Here is a 19,213-nt window from a genome sequence, read left to right as displayed (position 1 = left end):
AGTTTCTTCTGTTGCTGAAGAGTTCACAAGAACAAAATCTGGATTAGGGATTTAACAATTAAAATCCTCTCTAGAGTTGTTAAAAAAAAAGAAAAAAAAATCATATTTGAAGAAGGATAATTGACCAAAACTTACAGGTGGACTGTAAACATTTTTTAATGGACATTATTTTTCGTTTACTGCTCCTGCCTGTTACTATTCCTTATCATGCACAGTGTATACAAGGGAGCCCTATTTTTTGTTTTGTTTTGGTTTTGTTTTGACTCAAGAATGATATCTGTTGGTTGGCTTCTTGCTTTTTTATATATATTTTAGTATAAAAGAAATGCCAGCTTTTGAAGGGGCTTTGGCAGACCAGAGGGCATTTTACAAGCTGACATCTGGTTACAGATGGTGATGTTGCTGATAGCAGGAGCCTCTCATGTCAACTGTGGCAGCTGGTTGCCCAGCCTCCATCATCCTGCAGTTTACAGAGTGCCTCTCTTTCCCTTCGAACACATACCTGAGTCTCATGGCCCCTGCCTCTGAGCTTTGCTTTCTTTTCCCATGGATTCACAAGCAATAAGCTGTCTTCAGCTGCATCTATTACTCTTCTGCTGGAGTTTCTAAGATCTGTTGTCTCCTTTTTTTAAAGGGATGGGATAAAAGGAAAACAAGTAAAGCCAGACTTCATTACTCTGAAATGTTCCACGTTTCAAGAGATTTCATTTAATTTAATCCCCAAATTACCTAATTGAACACATAGTTTGTGATTCCTTCATTCTTATTTTTAAATGTTTACATCATGAAACTAAGGTTACAGAAAGCATTGTTTATGGCAAAGGAAGGAAACTACATGCTGTTTTAAGACAAGAGAGCAGGCTGGAGCTTCGAAAGGGTGGAGTGGAGGAGAGGTGAGCTGTGGAAACAGAGCTGGGTGAGGAATGGGTGCTAAAGTTTGGGTAAGAGCAGGAGCTGCAGCCTCAGCTTCATGGCACGTCACAATTTACTTCCTTGTAGTTGTGGAGAAATAAGGCAGAATTTGGTTTTTTTTAAACAAAAACTTTGGTAGGATGTCACCTAAAAAAAGCAAACAAAAATATCTATCCCTGTGTTTCGATTTTTGCTGTGATGAAAGAGGACAGAAGAGCAGAAATGGCTTGTTTGTGGTTTCTTAAATCAAAGGATGGTACTAAGTTATGAGCTGTTATAAACACTGTGAAGACAGAGAACAGACCGGTGACATACAGAGATGTTATAAAATTGGATAAAATAAAATGTATCTGGAAAAACTGACCTAGCAAATCCGTACTAATTCACTCAGGGAAAATTAATCCAAAGCAACTGATGTTAAATAGAAGAGAGAAACCTGGAAAAGAGAAAATAAAAACAATAATCGAAGAGGGACAGTGGTCAGCAAATTGTTCTATGGTTGTAATACAATATGTTGACATAAACAAGAAAGCCAAGTGTGGATTTTGGTCTGTTTGCCCAGAGGCAGCATGTCACTACACAGGAAGGTTATAATCCCTCTCTGCATGAGACCAGCATGACTCCATCTGGAATACAGCTGTCTGTTGTGGGCATCGCCTGGTCACAAGCGCATTAGTACATATTAAGGGGTTTGGAATAAACAGTGGCAAGAAGTGACTATAAAGTTGGATGGACAAAAAAAAAGAGAGTGAAATTAGCTCGAATGTGTACAATTTGTATGCTTCAGCTGTTTGTCTTCATAGGAGAGAAGGACGAGAAGGGAAGGAATTGCTTAGGACATTTTAGAGTGGCACAGTGGAGGACCCAAGGAATGATGATGAGCAAGCTGAAATTTGGCTTGAATATCAAGCAAAACATATCTGTAATGAGCTCTATTCAGATATCCAATATTCCTAAAACTGATGCAGTGGAGATTCAGGACATTCAAATTTGTAATCTATGACACACAGACACGTGCGTCTGTTGTTTAAAATACCGTTCTGTGAATTAACTTAAGGAAGTTAAGCTTAAATTCCATGTTTTTAAAAAGTGCTTGTAAGAACGCTGTTTGCAATTTTTTAAAAACCATGAATAGTGCTATTTAACACATAAGTTCATGTATGACATTGCAGATTCAACACATAGCAGTTCAGCAATTCCTGTGACAATTATAATTATACACCTTCAGCAGACCCAGCGGTTTCTAGACGTACTCATTTACTTACCACTAGGTGTCCTTTCAGTAGCTACTCTTCAATACTCAGTGTGTAGCACAGATGTATTTATAAAGATCAATAGCCAATTAAAGGGCATGTAGTGACTTCACCGTATTGATTTCAAGTATGAAAATAATTTTGCAGAGAATTAGGTATTAGGGGATAGAGAATATTCATCATTCATTCCCTCCTTGGTGACTATTACAGGTTAGTACCTTGAAGCTTATGGCCAGTTCATCTTAGTTAAGTTGTTTAAGCAAAGGCCTGGTTCTTTTCTAAAATTTAGATCTGGTTGTTGAGACCGATTTTTCTACTATTCAGTTTAGAACTCACTATGGTGGATTCGCTCTCTCATTCTTAGAAACGTTTTCCTTTGGCTTCAGAACAATTCTTCCATCTACTTGGTTTACAGTCTTCCTGTCTATCTCTGTTATCAATTGGCAGTGGCTCTATTAATAGCCCCACTCCCCCCAAGCTATATGCATTTAGTCATTTTGCATTTTCCTGATAAGCACTTCAAAATGGCTTGCGGCAATAACCTTCCAGTCTCAGCACATCTCTTGTATAAAGCAGCACGGATCTGAACCAGCGCTTAGACTGAGAGACATCATCTGCTACAGGAAACCGTGCTGTTCATTTAGCCCTGACAAAAATTTGCCTTGGGTGGGGCTACCGTGGGAGTGGAGTGGTACTTAGTGACTGTGACCACTTGAGCTTGCTGGGCCTCTGTCTTGGCCATATTCCATCTTGGTTAATTGTAGTCTGTCTTCCTTTACCACTCTTGACAATACATCCTTTAGTACCTCTTATTTCTCATTTTTTCCACTGGCAGAAAAATGGTGGTCTTGCTCCACTTCAAAACCAACTGCCTTATGTTGATTGTTTAAATTGTTCCCTTCTGGTATAGGTATTAATTTTGTAAATTAATGAAAAAAGAACAGCACCTTGTTCTTTTAGTGTCTCAGATCCTTTCTGAGAGACAGCTAACTTAAGCTTCCCAGCACCTGTGAGGAAAATACTTATGACAATTTAGTTAGACCAATACAGTTAAAACTAGGGCTTTAAGTTCCTCATCTTTCAGTTCTTAGTGTGAGAACTTTTCTCAGATTATGGTTTCTTAAATAAGCTTGAACCCCTTTCCAACAAGATTCTTCAGTTTACTTATGAAAACATCGTGAGACAGTAGGAAAAGCCTTTTTAAAGTTATAAAGACATGTAATATCTATTGTTCTTCCCATCCACATGCCCAGTTGTAGAAGGTAATTTAAGTGGTGTAATATGGCAAAATATCCTTGACAGACCTGTTGATTTCTACTTCTTTTTTATTACCTTTAAGTCTTTACAAATAGGTTGTTTGTTACTTTTATCCAGTATTTTTCTACGGATTGAAGCTCAGCTTAGTGGTCCTAATGTTCTTTGGTTTACTCTTCCCATGCTTTCTAAAGATAAGGTCCACATTTGTCCTCTTCTAGTCTTTCAAAATCTCCCTTTTCTATCATGATTTCTCATAGACTAATAGCTAATAACTCTGAGAATGCTTCAGCTCATTCTCAGATTATGGTGCAATGAGTTTCACCAGGTGCAGCTAACTTGCAAATATTAAACTCATCCAAGTACCTGAGGTGCTAGCCTTGCTGATAGTGTTTAGTAGCAATATCTGTCTGATCCTAGCTCATGGAAGCAAGAAGAGGCAATAAACACACAAACCTTTTTTATGGCTCCCCCTCTGCTGAGTAGCAGAAAACTCTTTTCTCAACCTTGTATGGTTAAAGGACTTCCAGCATGCTTGTTATAACCTTCACTTTCTTGCTACGTCTTATTTTATCCATTGGCTTTTCTTTTTTTTCCGTCTTATACACTTGTGATTTATTTTATTCATTTAAAAAAAATATTTTTTTTAGCCTCCAGTCATTGAAGAACTCAGGATTTTGTTAAGATGATCTTTTCTTATATTTCCCACTCTTCACTGCCACTGAGATAGTTTACACTTATCCCTGACATATTGGTTTGTTGAAAGAACATCCAACTCTTACTTCCCTTAGATATCTGTCCTCTGAGATTTTGCCTTCCAGTTCTCCAGGTGTACTGAAGTTTCCCTTCTTGAGGTCCAGTGTCTTCACGTTGCTGTGCCTCGAATTGCTGCTGCTGGAAGAACCATTGGTTCCAGGATTTCCTGGTCACTTTCACAAGCTGCCCTCCCTCCTTCTAACCCGTTTCTCCCCTTCAATTAAATCTCTTTTATATATTTATTTTTTCAGTTCTGGCAGGGTAGCACACACTGTGTAGTTTCTCTCTTTCTTCTGATTTAGCATTTATATTAGTGGGTCATTTCCTTTTACTCATTTATGTGTTTGGTGTCATCCAATTCCCACCGATGTTTATCTTTAATGGAAATTGGATTTATCCCTTTTAAGAAGAAAGCAACAAAGGATTCCTCCCAGCTGGCCTGATTTTCAGTATTCTCAATTACTTGCAGTCTGTTCCAGCTTTCATCTCCTCCTACTGTGTCCATGGCCGTTGATCTCACAGCTCAATAACGTACATGGACTTGTACTACTTTGATTCAGATTCCTTAAGTTCATTCATTAGATTCTTTGGATTAGGTTGTCCCAAGGAAGGACAGCTATTATTTGTTGTAGTATTTGAATATTTAGGGCTGTAGTCCACACTCCATAGCTTGCAGACCTGTTCATGATGTGACATGCCTGTCACTCCAGTGACACTCACAGAAAATTAAGAAATTAAAACTTGAGGTGGGTCGGAAAGCAAAGAATGATCTTGCTTTCAGTGTATTATCTGCACCGTAATGGTATTCAACAGTGCTTTATGAGTGCTGCTTACCTGAACCAAAGCTCCTGGTCTGAGGATCCAGGATTCCACTGCAGTGCAAGCAGAGGGGGTATCAGGCATCCCCCTTTTTCCCCACTGTCTCTCCCTAACACTTCTGTTTTCCCAGAGTTTTCTTTTCAAAACCTCTCAGCTGAAGTTTTTTTCTGCTTTGACATGTTCTGCTCTTTTGGTATAAATATGTTTTTTAGATTTTACTTTACATAAGCAAGGAAAATTTTTCCGCAACAAGATTTAACTGATTTTGAAATTAAACTCATACATTTGAGTTTATTGTTACAATTATGGCCTATATTGGATATATTTCTATGGGAAAATTTCTTCTTTCATTTGTTAGTTTGTTCCAGTAGCCTGAAGATTTCTCTTAAATTTAAAACCATAGTCTTAGTGAATCATAGAATCACAGAAGAGCTGAAGTTGGAAGGGGACCTCTGGAGGTCATCTGGTCCAACCCCTCTGCTCAAACAGGGCCACCTAGAGCCAGTTTCTCAAGACCATATCCAGACATCTTTTGAATATCTCTGAGGATGGAGACTCCACAACCTCCCTGGGCAACTTGTGACAGTGCTTAGTCACCTTCACAGAGAAAAAGTGTTTCCTGATGTTCAGAGAGAACCTCCTGTGTTTCAGTTTGTGCCCATTGCCTCTGATCCTGTCATGGCGCACCACTGAAAAGAGTCTGGCTCCATCTTCTTTATACCTTCCCTTCAGGTATTTATACATGATGATGAGATCCCCCTGAGCTTTCTCTTCTCCAGCCTAGACAGTGCCAGCTCTCTCAGCCTCTCCTCATAGGAGAGATGCTCCAGTCCCTTCATCATCTGTGTGTCCTTTTGTTGGACTCTCTTCAGGTCCTTTGTACTGGATATATTTAGAACAGATATAGGAAAAGTAAAATAATAAAATATCTGAAATAAAAATAAAGATTATAAGAGAGGCTAGGTTGCAAATAGGATAAAATGCCTAAATCAACAATCATGGAATTATACACTTCCTTGACTCCATCTCTTCACTCCCACCTATCTTTTCTTGGTATGATTTGTGTATTGATTTCTATTATGGAAATAATAAGAGGCTTTCAGATTATCAACAAGCCTCTAGTTTTTGATGAAACCTGTACTTTGAGTTATAAATCTAGGATTTCAGTTGTGGTTCTCTGCTTAGCTAGGGTTGAAGCTGATACTGTGAGTCAAGAAGTTCCCAACATATCTGAACAGTTTAAGAATTACAAGTTTGGTTTTTTTGAAGACATATTCTACTGATTTAGAGCAGTCCCAGTGCTGTCCTCTGAAATGGAATGCCTGAATGATTTCTTTCTTGAAAGAGAAATAAGGACTTCTCTTTTTGCACACATACAAAATGGCTTTAGGGTATCTGTTGCTGTAGTCCACAGTCATAGCTTGTTAGATTGTCTATAAGCATTTAGGCTGTTTAGATTTCTTAGGGCATCATATTCACTGACTTACACTCAGAAGGAACCTTCATGGTCAGAGTGGGTAACAGGTAAAGTTATTCCTATGGCTGTATTGAATTAGCGTATTCAAATTACCACAGCATTCAGAGTGTTTCAGCCAAAGAGGGAGTGTTCATGAAAGAAACATTTTCCGCTCTCTACTGCTCTATAATTTTACCATCTTCATAACAATATAGCAATTGAAAAGAGGAAAAAGTGTTCTGCTGCGTAAGTGGTACGTAAGTAAATCTTTGAAGGAATACCTACTGTCTGCAAGTCACTATCTAATCAAGGGCTAAAATACTACATCAGTGAAATTTTAGTACAAGCGTCAAGACTTTAATCAGGCTAGCTGTATATATTCAGTCCTGAGATCTGGCAGTGTTAATTTCTGGAGAAGCAGCTGCACGCTGACTCTCCCCTACATTACCCATTTTCAAACTGGATTATTTTGTCTAAATTTTTTGACATTTTTAATTTCCAGAGGGACCATTTGGTTGTGACATATTGCTTATACCAATGCTTCACTTTTTTCTTTTCCCCTTGTTTCCTGGGGACACCATTCATTCCATGTAATAAATAACTGAGGCTGTTTAGTGCTACATGTCCTCTTGGATAACCTGGAGATCTCTCTGACCCTTGGAAGACCTTTTCTGACTCTTGGAAGAGGACTGTATCTCCTCTTTGTGCCTTGTTTTAAGAGGATCGACCTCCTTCTGCTAGTTGGCTTTCTCTTCAGTTTCCTGCAGAGAAGATGGGTTTTATAGGAGAAGGAGAGTAGATTTACAAGCAGGATTTACTTCAGAATAAGCCTATATTCAGGAAGAAAAAGAGGACTCTTAAATTGCTTGAATTCCTGTCACCTTTGAAGACCAAGGGAACCTGTTAGTGCAACACTATGTTAAGTGTCATATTCTGAGATTGGCTCTTAATTCCATACCCATTTTTTGGAGTAATGGCAAATAAAGGACCTTAGTTATAAATAAGTGTCAGATCTTTTCTGGTACTCCTTGGGTACTCATGTCATGTGCTGTGGGTTGTTCATATTGTCAGACCTCACAAGCTCAGAGCTGTTAGGCTGAGTCAGTCATCTGCACAAAGAGGGCTGGACTCTAGACTTCTTGCTGTCTTTGGGAAATACACCATCATTATAATTCTTCTTGCAGAACTTCCTCTTGCGATTCTGGATCTATACCTTATACCACTTTTCTATTGTTGGATGCCATTCAAATGAAAATACCTGTAGGCCTCTATGTTTCTCATGGTGTTGGCAAGACTGATTATAAAACCAGGGAGTTGGAAATGACAAGTGACAGGAAGGGAATCTTTGACTGTTAGATTTCTCCTGAGGGCATTTGGCACCGGAAGAGTCCTACTGTTTCTAGCAATAGTAGAATTACACTCAGAACCAGACAACATGGTTACAGACACACACAGTGGCTAGTTTTACAGGTGTTCCCACAAACCACAGCTGCTATATTGGTCCAGTGCTAGGGGAAGTCCCCAAAATACTTTGAGCCGTTAAGTGTGGGTCTTTATCTTTCTCCAGATTGCTTAGTCATTTTTAACCATTCTGATTTGGTAGACTTATGCTCAATTGCATTTGCTTAGCTCACTCTATGCACCTCATGTAGCATCAATGTAAATAAATGTAGCTATGTGGCAAGGTAAAATCTGGGCCCATCTAATCCAATAGACTGATATACACAGAGTCTTTTGTATTCTGTGATGTTCATCTTGCTCGAGTACTGTGCTTCCTCAGTCCTTCCTCTGCAGCTAAGACCCTCCTTGGTCCAGCCTCGTACCAGCTGTCGAAATACCCTCATAGTTCCCCGTGGATGAAATTCTATTATCCTACACTATAACGAATGAACTTTTATTGACCTCATTTTCTTCAGTTAAATTGTGTTTGGATGTTGGAGACTGAGAAAGAATTTAGCATAAGTTTAGTTCAACTGCAACCCAAGTTTTCCTTGGATATGGAAACGAGATTGGTTTTCATCACACGAAAGGTAATTGTATTTTTGCTCTAGAAGTTGCTAGCAACTGCAGTGATTGTAGAAGGCCCTTGCAACAATTCTGTCCTAAGCATTGCTGCAGCGGGTGGGAGGTAGGAAAGCATTCCCTCAGGCATGAACTTTGGCTTGGTTTACACTTGTTCTCAGCTCCGTGAGTGATTACCATCTCTGAGAGGAAATGTGTTTCTTTACTGTCAAGAAAATGATTTACTTTGTTTCTTATTTTGAACACAGATATGTTTTAAAGGAAAGACAGTACCTCTTATCCAACAGAACAAGGAATTTAACTTGGCCTAATATGATTGCATAGGACTTTGAAGACAAATAGGACACATAGTTTTAGGCTAGAGAACACTGTGGGAGACTGTCCTCCTGGTTTCTCTTGTCACTTTGCTACCCCCTCACTTTTGGCTCACAGCACATGGTGAAGCTCTCTGCAGAGAACTCTGAAACAATGTGGATGTTAGAGCAGGTCCTGTAGCAAGAAGCAAAGTGGCTATGTCACTTTGGGGATAAGCCCACACAAATTAGTCCTTCTGGGAGGCACAGCTTACTGGAGTATGTGCCTTGCCATCCCAATACAGACACACTTTTTTCCAAGCTCCTGTTATTTCCACATAGCAGCATAAGACACTGTGTGACCATACCAATATCCTTAGAGCTAGCTCAAGGATCTCTGTGCTACACTCCATCATGTCCAGTGCAGATATATCTCTCTGAATCTTGCCAGATCAGGTAACTTCAATCTTTTGAGACTGTACAATTATATAGGCTACGCCAAGGCAGATCTCAAGATGACACTTGTGGTCCATGGAGATGGAAAGCTGCAAACCCATTAATATCTTGAATTAAGAGCCTGTTGTTCAGATGTAAACCTAAAACAGTGCTTCCTTTAAAGACTTTTAAAAAATAATTTTAATTACAGGACTACCATTTAACTTCTGGACTTTGTAGTACTTTCATAGAATCAGTTCATCAAGTTCTGAAATGCTGTCTCATATGCCTCACTAGCAGTACATGGTGGTTGCTGGGACCCTGAGAAGTCCATGAGACGAAGTACCCCCTTCAGGTACTGCAAGGTTGCTCTAAGGTCTCCCCGGAGCCTTCTCTTCTCCAGGCTGAACAGCCCCAACTCTCTCAGCCTGTCTTCACAGGAGAGGTGCTCCAGCCCTCTGATCATCTTCGTGGCCCTCCTCTGGACTCACTCCAACAGCTCCATGTCCTTCTTATGTTGGGGGCCCCACAGCTGGACACAGTACTCCAAGTGGGGTCTCATGAGAGCAGAGCAGAGGGGCAGAATCACCTCCCTTGACCTGCTGGCCAAGCTTCTTTTGATGCAGCCCACGGTACGGTTCGCTTTCTGGGCTGCAAATGCGCATTGCCGGCTCATTGTGAGCTTCTCAGCAAGCAACACCCCCAAGACCTTCTCCTAAGGGCTATTCTCAATCCATTCTTGCCTAGCCTGTATTTGTGCTTGGGATTGCCCCTACCCACGTGCAGGACCTTGCACTTGGCCTTGTTGAACTTCATGCGGTTTGCACAGGCCCAGCTCTCAAGCCTGTCAAGGTCCCTCTGGATGGCATCCCTTCCCTCCAGTGTGTTGACCACACCACACAGTTTGGTGTCATCAGCAAACTTGCTGAGGGTGCACTCAATCACACTGTCCACGTCACCAACAAAGATGTTAAACAGCACCAGTCCCAATACCGACCCCTGAGGAACGCCACTCGTCACTGGTCTCCACTTGGACATCAAGCCGTTGACAACAACTCTTTCAGTATGATCATCCAGCCAATTCCTTACCCACTGAGTGGTCCATCCATCAAGTCCCTGTCTCTCCAATTTAGAGACAAGGATGTCATGTGGGACAGTGTCAAATGCTTTGCACAAGTTCAGGTAGATGACATCAGTTGCTCTTCCCTTATCCACCAGCACTGTAACCGCGTCATAGAAGGTCACCAGATTTGTCAGGCATGGTTATGTTTCCCCTTTTCCAATCAGTGGGAACTTCACTGGTCTGCCACAACTTCTCAAAAATGATGGATAGTGGCTTAGCAACTTCATCTGCCAGCTCCCTCAGGACCTGCGGATGCACCTCTTCGGGTCCCATGGACTTGTGCACCTTCAGTTTCCTTAGATGGTCTCAAATCTAATCTTCTCCTGCAGTGGGCAGTTCTTCATTCTCCCAGTCCCTGCCTTTGCCTTCTGAGACTTGGGCAGTGTGACTTAAGCACTTGCTGGTGAAGACTGAGGCAAAAAAGTCATGGAGTACCTCAGCCTTCTCCATATCCTGGGTAACCAGGTATGCTGTTTCCTTCTGGAGAGGGCCCACGTTTTCCCTAGTCTTCCTTTAATCACTGATGTACCTATAGAACTACTTTCAAGAGTTTTATTTTAAAAAACTTCTTTCTTGTCCTGCTCCCCAAAGTCTTGCTAATTTTAAGGCCACTGAAGCTCTGAGACCATTGCCTGTCACGTGCATCAGCATCAGTATTGTCTCATTTTTTTTTTTAATTGATCCCTCTGCAGTGTCTGTACATATCTTTTGTTTCCTGTTTTATACTAGGTATGTGCATGCTTTGTCCATGAGTGACCCATGTTTTATTCTGAGGGGCCAAGCGTGTTTTCATCTCTAATAGCCCTAGAGATCCACTGGAATGACTCAACCTAAGGACAAGAGGATACCAAGACAAGGAAGAGGGCAAGGCTAAGTGCCCTGAGGGTTTTCTGTAATTCGTTGTGTCTTTTCAAGATTTTATTTAGTCTCTGACATATTCAATTTAAATTTTGTTTACTGATAGCATTTTATTTACTTTTTTGAATGGACTTGGGGTGCGTAGGGGTTTTTTGCATACTGTGCTTGGAGTTTTAAATGAGTTTAAAACGAGTTTAAAATAGGCAAATGAAATCTAAATTAAACGGTAGCAATAAACAAAGCACCTCACTAGAATTCATGTAGGCAGCCCTGGTTAACTAGTCATTTCTTCAGAAAATGTGTGCCAATGTCTGGAAACTATTATTTTATGTCATGTAACACTCAATGGTGACATCTTCTCTGAGTAGCAGCCTGAGGCATTTGCTCAGTGTTAACATAGGAGGAAGAACTTCATCAGGTGACCTGAAGACACTGATTCTCAGGATTTCTTTAATAATAGATTTTCCACATTCTGACCAGTCCTCACAGTCTTGGAGAAGACTGAAGTCTCTTCAGTTCATGTCTTCAGTCTTCCTTGTTGTGTAATTTCCAAAACAGTTTGGCATATCTTTGTCTGAATGCTGTCTGTGGACAAGACTGGCACTTCCTTTGTTTTCTCCTAAACCCCTGTCCGTTTCGTTGCCGACATCACTGCTGCTCCAGCATCCGCTGTCAGAAGCACCTGCCAGGGTGCCATGAGGGCTCGCTGCTCCTGAAGGGATGGAGGCTCCCCATGGTGTCCATCAGGGCTTCCCAACCAGGGCCTGTCCCACCACTGCAGCCAGGAGCAGGGCAGCTGCAGGACACTGGGGGCAGCCCCAATCCCGGGCGTCAGGCACCTCCTTGGGTTCCACCTGTGGCCACACTCTACCCTCTCTGTCTGTCTTGCCTCTATACCCTGGGGACATCTTGTCCCTCTACACCATTTCTGGACTGTAACTTCCTTTCTGAACATCATGCAAAGACTATTTTTCAAATCTTGTATCTATCTTCATTGTTTTGTAGCCTTTGTATCACAGGCCTTCCTGACATCACTGGCATTTGTGCTCCACAGAAATCATAGCTACTAACTTCTCTTTCTTGCCCATTTCTCTGACCAAGAAACTTGCTCTGCCACCTCCATGGGCTTCTCTATGCCCAGCTTTTTCCCATTAAGGCCACGTAATTGTAATAATCCTTGCCTATCAAGTCTTTATTCTTATCAGCCCTCACTCCTCTTTCCATAGCTTTGACTCTTTCTCCTACAGCCATCGTTTGTTTTCTTCACGTTGCCCTTTATGGATGAAATGCCCCTCCTGAAATCATGCCCGGGTTACCCACCAATTCCTCCTGCTCAAAATTCTTGTTAGTTTTAAGCAGAGCTGCAGGTGGCTGGTAGGTTTATAGAAGTATGAAAGTAAATAAATAAATCAATCTTTTAGTCAAACCCAAAAGTTTATGATTTATCACATGATTTATATGGCTGAATCTGTGCAAGACACTTGTCTTTCTAGGCTGCAACTAAATCTTATTTAGGTGCTTGGAAATCATAAAACATGAGATGGGAACTGGTTTCTGCAAAGCTTACCTCATTTTGCTATATGACTGGTCCTACAGTTTGGCTTAATGGTTTACTCTAAAGAGCTTGTTTTCATTTAATTGTATTTGGTCTAGTGTCTTTTTTATGTTATTGGAAAGAAAATCCCAATGGACTAACACAGATGCTTTTCTTCTCTATCTAATGTAGCAGTAACATATTAGTCAGTGCTCTGAACATTCACCACCATGAAATGAAATTATTTTTTTAGATGAGGCACAACAGATTTCCCTTTATAAATCCAGTTTCAATTTGATTATAATTTTTAGTACAACCATGTAGATAATGCAACTGATAAATTTACTAAAATCTTTACATCTATATGAGTAGAAGTGGAAGCAGAATGCATATCAGTAAACTAATTTAAATGCTTACGAAGAGAAGTTACAAACTTCCTTCAAAGAAGCTCATAATTTCTTTTTTGAAAGTTTGATGCTATGTAACAGTCTTGCCAAACACGTATCACATGGATTTACTGTGTCCCTAAAATTCCACTGAAATCCCCTCAATGCATTCCCTTTTCATGTCTGCATGGAATATATCAAGTTGAAGGTATATATAGGAAGTAAATCTCTGCCTGTATTTTTTTGTTATAATAACTAAAATGTCCACTATTCCCATTTACCTCTGAACTTGCAACATGAATCAGCTGCTTACTTATTGGAAACAGCTGAAAAAACTTGAGAGAAGAGGATTAAAAACAAGCAAAGATCAGATCTAAATCAAAATGCAACTTATTTTAAGTTTTTCTAGTCCATTAACAACTTCATAACCACTTTACTAATTGTATAGTTATAAAACATATGTCACCTTATATTAATCTAATATATTCCCCTGAGTGTTTTAACATCTGTACAGAAAATGCTATCTTCTCTTAGTATTATGTTGTATACCATTGTCACAGAAAACTTGTCACAAAAGCTCTGTATTTTGTTCCAAATAGTTTATTAAAATGATACTGTGCCATCAAATGACCCCTATAAACCTCGTACAGAAAAATGGCCCAATCAATAATAGTTTATGAAAACATTTCTTGAGAGGAGAAATCATCTATCCTAGATAATACATCTTGAACTGACGAATGTAAGGATTTATGTGGAAAGTATTCCAATATGTTTTTATGAGGGCTAAGACAGTAAGTGGAGAAAAATGGAATTGCATTTCTTCTTTCCATACTTTTTTATGTTTTAATCTGCATCCCCGCATAAAGAAAAAGGCTGTACATCTCAAAACAAGTAATATTTGTGTGAGGAAATTAGAGATGTTTAAAATCACAGGAATTACTTTAATAGTTATTAAAGACTCAGTCATGCAAGGTGCAGAGTGCTCTCAAATTACTGTGTGTTCAACAGGAACTGATTGTTTTCAACACTTCTTCAGAACCATCAGAACTATATAATAATTAAACTCTAGCAATATAGCTCTATTTACCTGTTTAAGGGAAGAGTTTGTTCTTGTGAGCCAAATATATACTTGGGGACATGGCAGAGAGTTTGAAGGTATTAAGCATTGCAATATTCAGTCTTCATTCCTACTGATGCTAGCAAGCGCTTTAGAAATATTTAATAAATTTGTTAGTAAGTGCCATATTATTTGGGGACAGTGATCCAGACTACATTTGTTGCTGATGACTTATGGCTAGGAAAGCAGAGATAATGTCAGTTTGAAGGTTTGTTTCGTGATCACACTTTATAAATATCGTGGTGATAACTGATAATGTCTTTAAAACCAGTAGTGTGACTGAGACAGTCAACAGTCACCTCTCGCAGAATGAGGTGGGAGGAGAGATCAGTTTCTGGACAAAGGACATGCCCGTTGCAGCAACACTGCAGGGGCACCAAGTTCCAAGAAGTCATTTGGAAAAGAGGAGTTTATTGTTTCTTGTCTTCATCAAGTCAAGTCAAGTCAAATCATGATCTTCAGACAGGGGTCAGCGTGCTTACTTTAGATATTCCAGTTTCAGCAGGTATTCCATCTTCTGAATCTCTGACGATAATGTTCAACTAGCTCAGTGTTAGTTCAGGAAATAAAGTGGAACGGTTTCTCCAGCTAGAGAAAAGCTGCAATGGCAAACTACAATTTTGTGACTCTCCTTGGCTCTCTTGACAAATGATACATACAGCAGCATGTGAAAAAAATGTTGGGGAAGACTTTTAAGCCCTGAAATGTCTGTAGTGGAGACTAGGAAATGTAACAGAAACTTTCCAAGGATGAAGAGGACAGTGGGAAGCCTAATCTCCTTCCCACTGAGGCAAACTGCCAGGAAAGACCTACTGTAGGCAAAATTCAGGCAAAAAGTCTCTTCTCATAAAACAACAGGTTTGGCTGGGGAGGAAACATAAAGACAACTGGTTAAGTCCTTAATTCCTGATTATATTTTGTTTAACTTTGGTATTAGTGGAGTAATACAGGTCAGGCCTTCAAAATCTGGCCCAGTGTTTTGAAAACTGCACTGCCTGAAGTTAAAACATAACCCCCATTTTCAAGAAGGGAAAAAAGGAAGACCCGGGGAACTACAGGCCAGTGAGTCTCACCTCTGTGCCTGGCAAGATCATGGAGCAGATCCTCCTGGAAACTATACTGAGGCACATGGAAATCAAGGAGGTGATTGGTGACAGCCAACATGGCTTCCCTAAGGGCAAATCATGCCTGACAAATTTGGTGACCTTCTATGATGGGGTTACAGCGCTGGTGGATAGGGAAAGAGCAGCTGATGTCATCCACCTGGAATTGTGCAAAGCATTTGACACTGTCCCACATGACATCCTTGTCTCTAAATTGGAGAGACAGGGACTTGATGGATGGACCATTCAGTGGGTAAGGGAATTGGCTGGATGGTCGCACTCAAAGAGTTACGGTCAACGGCTCGATGTCCAAGAGGAGACCAGTGATGACTGGCGTTCCTCAGGGGTCGGTATTGGGACTGGTGCTGTTTAACATCTTTGTTGGCGACACGAACAGTGGGATTGAGTGCACCCTCAGCCAGTTTGCTGATGACACCAAACTGTGTGTGTGGTCGACACACTGGAGGGAAGGGATGCCGTCCAGAGGGACCTTGACAGGCTTGAGAGCTGGGCCTGTGCAAACCGCATGAAGTTCAACAAGGCCAAGTGCAAGGTCCTGCACGTGGGTAGGGGCAATCCCAAGCACAAATACAGGCTGGGCAAGAATGGATTGAGAATAGCCCTTAGGAGAAGGTCTTGGGGGTGTTGCTTGCTGAGAAGCTCAACATGAGCCGGCAGTGTGCATTTGCAGCCCAGAAGGCCAATCGTACCGTGGGCTGCATCAAAAGAAGCGTGGCCAGCAGGTCAAGGGAGGTGATTCTGCCCCTTTACTCTGCTCTCATGAGACCCCACTTGGAGTACTGTGTCCAGCTGTGGGGCCCCCAACATAAGAAGGACATGGAGCTGTTGGAGTGAGTCCAGAGGAGGGCCACGAAGATGATCAGAGGGCTGGAGCACCTCTCCTGTGAAGACAGGCTGAGAGAGTTGGGGCTGTTCAGCCTGGAGAAGAGAAAGCTCCGGGGAGACCTTATAGCAGCCTTCACTGGAAGGCCTTCACTTCAGGTACCTGAAGGGGGCCTACAGGAAAGCTGGAGAGGGACTTTTTACAAGGGCAAGTAGTGATAGGATGAGGCGGAACGGTTTTAAACTGAAAGAGGGTAGATTTAGATTAGATATTAGGAAGAAATGCTTTCCTGTGAGGGTGGTGAGACACTGGAACAGGTTGCCCAGAGAAGCTGTGGATGCCCCCTCCCTGGCAGTGTTCAAGGCCACGTTGGATGGGGCTTTGAGCAACCTGGTCTAGTGGAAAGGTGTCCCTGCCTGTGTCAGGGGGGTTGGAACTAGATGATCTTTAAGCTCCCTTCCAATCCAAACCATTCTATGATTCTATGATTCTAAATATCTTAGGAATCAAAGCAAAAATGCCATTGAAAAGGTTGAAGCCTGGGAGGGGTGAGCTCACACCTTCACCACTCCAGTAATTTGGCTGGAGAGTGTTTCATGCTAGGTAAATTGGTGACCAGCTAGCCATTCTGCAACTAGATTCGTAGTGGTATCAGGCTGCTGGAGGGAAAGAACACTGGAAAGTGAACTCAGATTTCCATGGAAATAATGGGATACATGTGAACAATTTGGGGGATTTTATCAGTGTACTTTCATGTCAAGCTTTTAATTGAATCTGCCAATTTTATTTTTCCTGTACACACTTTTGCTGTTTACCTTGGTGACTTTCCTTCCCTGTTTCAGTGCCTGTAGTTTGTTAATCTGTTTTCTTCTGAAATCTTTGACAAATATTTTCCACCTCTTTTTGTCCAGCAGCCTTGCTAGAGATAACTCACCTCACCTCTTTTTAAGTGCTTTTCTTTTTTGTATCTTCCTCATCTGTAGATTTTCTTGTTTTCTCCATATAGGTTTTTTTCTCTCTTTTCCCAGCTTCACTACAACATTCTCCCTTTTCCCTGTATTCCTTGCTTCGCCCCTAAGAGCTTTTTCTTATGTCTGCCCTCTGCCATTCCAGAAGTAGATCTCCATTTCTTCTCTCTACTAACAGTCTGACTTTGGTGGGAAAGCGATGCTCTCTTTTCTTTGCTAGTAAGCCATTGTTCTCATCCCCTGTTGGGTGAAAGAAGGACCAGGCAAACCTCTTTTCCATTCTCCTTCATGAGGGCCTTTTGCCCTATGTGGTCTGGGTGTGGTGAGCTCAGATAGCCTGCTGATGCTTTCATTGCATGGGCCACAGGGGAGGGATGTACCTTTCATTCCCTCCCCTATACAGAGCCCTACCACAGCGTCAAGATGATGAGAATCACTGCAGCAGAGGGATGAAGCCTTAGGGCGGGAGGGGGGAATAAATAATGAATTGTTGTCAACCCTCCCTTCTGCATTAGGCTGCCAGATGATTGCTTATTCCTTGCTCCCACCCACACGCTTCATGCCACCACCAGCATTCTTGGTCCTTTGTGGCTGATGTTGTGGGCTAGTCAGCTGATGAGTCAGCTCTGCTAACCAGTGCTTTTCCAGCTCCCCATTGCAGGATAGCTTTGGCATAAGAGTTTCAGCCAGGATTATCTGTGTGGAAGGGGGGGGCCACTTGGGCACATTAATTGATTTATTTAGAAGTTTACCATTCTGCATATAAAGAGCAGGTTTCCAGGGGTGTGCAATTCAGCTTGTCTTGTTCTCTTTGCATATGCTCCGATGCAGGGGGTTTTGAAACTACACCCTGTATACCATCTGTTAGCATGGGAGTGTGGAGTTAATGGGAAATTCAAACTTTGAATAGGTCAGGAAATTCAAAGTTTTGTTCTCACAGCAATTAACTACATGTTGGTCTCAGATGGTATTTTAGCTCATTGGGTTAATGTACAAAACGAATCTTGCGCCACAGCTGAGCTCCCGCACCACAGCTGAACTTGGCACAGGGACCGAGTGGGAGAAGAGATGATCAGAGCTTCAAAATACCTTTGTGCTTCCTCGACGCTGGGCAGGCCTGGGCCTCTTTAGTGCTTCCCAGGGGTCAGAACACCCTCCGGGACTGGCGCATCCAGCATCTCAAAGCTCGTGTCAACTGGAGAACATCTGGGCAGTGGAAAATACATCAGGCATAAGAATGTTCCAGCTGTCCCGTTCCCAGCCTGCCCCCTCCTGCCTTGACTCCATCGACTCCCCGTTGCGTTGCCTTGGCCAGGGCGCTATGGTTAGGCACTGCAGCTCCTTTTCTCATCCTGCACGTCAAGCAAAGGCTGTGCCGTGCTAGGATAGGTTGTACGTACCGCCATGTGCGGAAGGCTCAGTCACAACCACTTGCTTTAATTTCTGCAGCTGCACTGTTTGCTGTCCTCTTTAATCTGCCTTCTACTTGGATAGTGCCAGGTATCCTTCAGCAGTCCTGGCCAAGCTAGAACTTAATTTACGTTGCAGTAACACAACACTTTTTACCTCCACTTCCAGACAAAAATTGGCTGGAAAGACTGGGCCATGGTAGAAAGGTTGCTGAGCATCAAGTATGTACAGTATGTTGGGGCAGCAGGAAGAGGGTGAGGGTAGAAGTGTTTCTTTGAGCATGCTTGCTGTATTTTTTGTAACCGAGTTACTCAGAAATCCTTAAAGCTTGATTGTAATTACTGTAATTTCTCACAGTACTTAAACTTATTTCTAATGAAAGAATAGCTCTTAGTAGCTATTTAAAGTCAATTTATTTATTAAATAATGATTTATATTACACTAATCCGAAATCGTTTGATTTTGGATTATTAGTTGGAGTATAAGTGAGCTGGATTACATTCCTCTGGATAATTTTCAAATTAAATAAACTTCAAAAAAGGACAAAAAAAAGTAAAGGCAGATATGCAGCTAATCCAAATTACTGTCTGCATGTTCTCTTATATATTTAGGTGGTGTACAGATATTTGACTGTCAGGTGCAAGTTTTTAGAGCTGTGGAGGGAATGAGG

The 19,213-nt window shown here is 41.5% G+C and overlaps 1 protein-coding gene across 1 annotated transcript in view; it reads left to right on the top strand.

The window, feature by feature from the left end:
• The window catches only part of AHRR (aryl hydrocarbon receptor repressor), a 69,097-nt gene that overhangs the window by 8,033 nt on the left and 41,851 nt on the right, over window positions 1–19,213 (top strand). The window lies entirely within an intron of this gene.

This window comes from Nyctibius grandis, chromosome 3, assembly GCF_013368605.1.
Source record: "Nyctibius grandis isolate bNycGra1 chromosome 3, bNycGra1.pri, whole genome shotgun sequence".
Lineage (NCBI taxonomy): Eukaryota > Metazoa > Chordata > Aves > Nyctibiiformes > Nyctibiidae > Nyctibius > Nyctibius grandis.
This window is presented reverse-complemented; position numbering and strand designations above follow the sequence as displayed.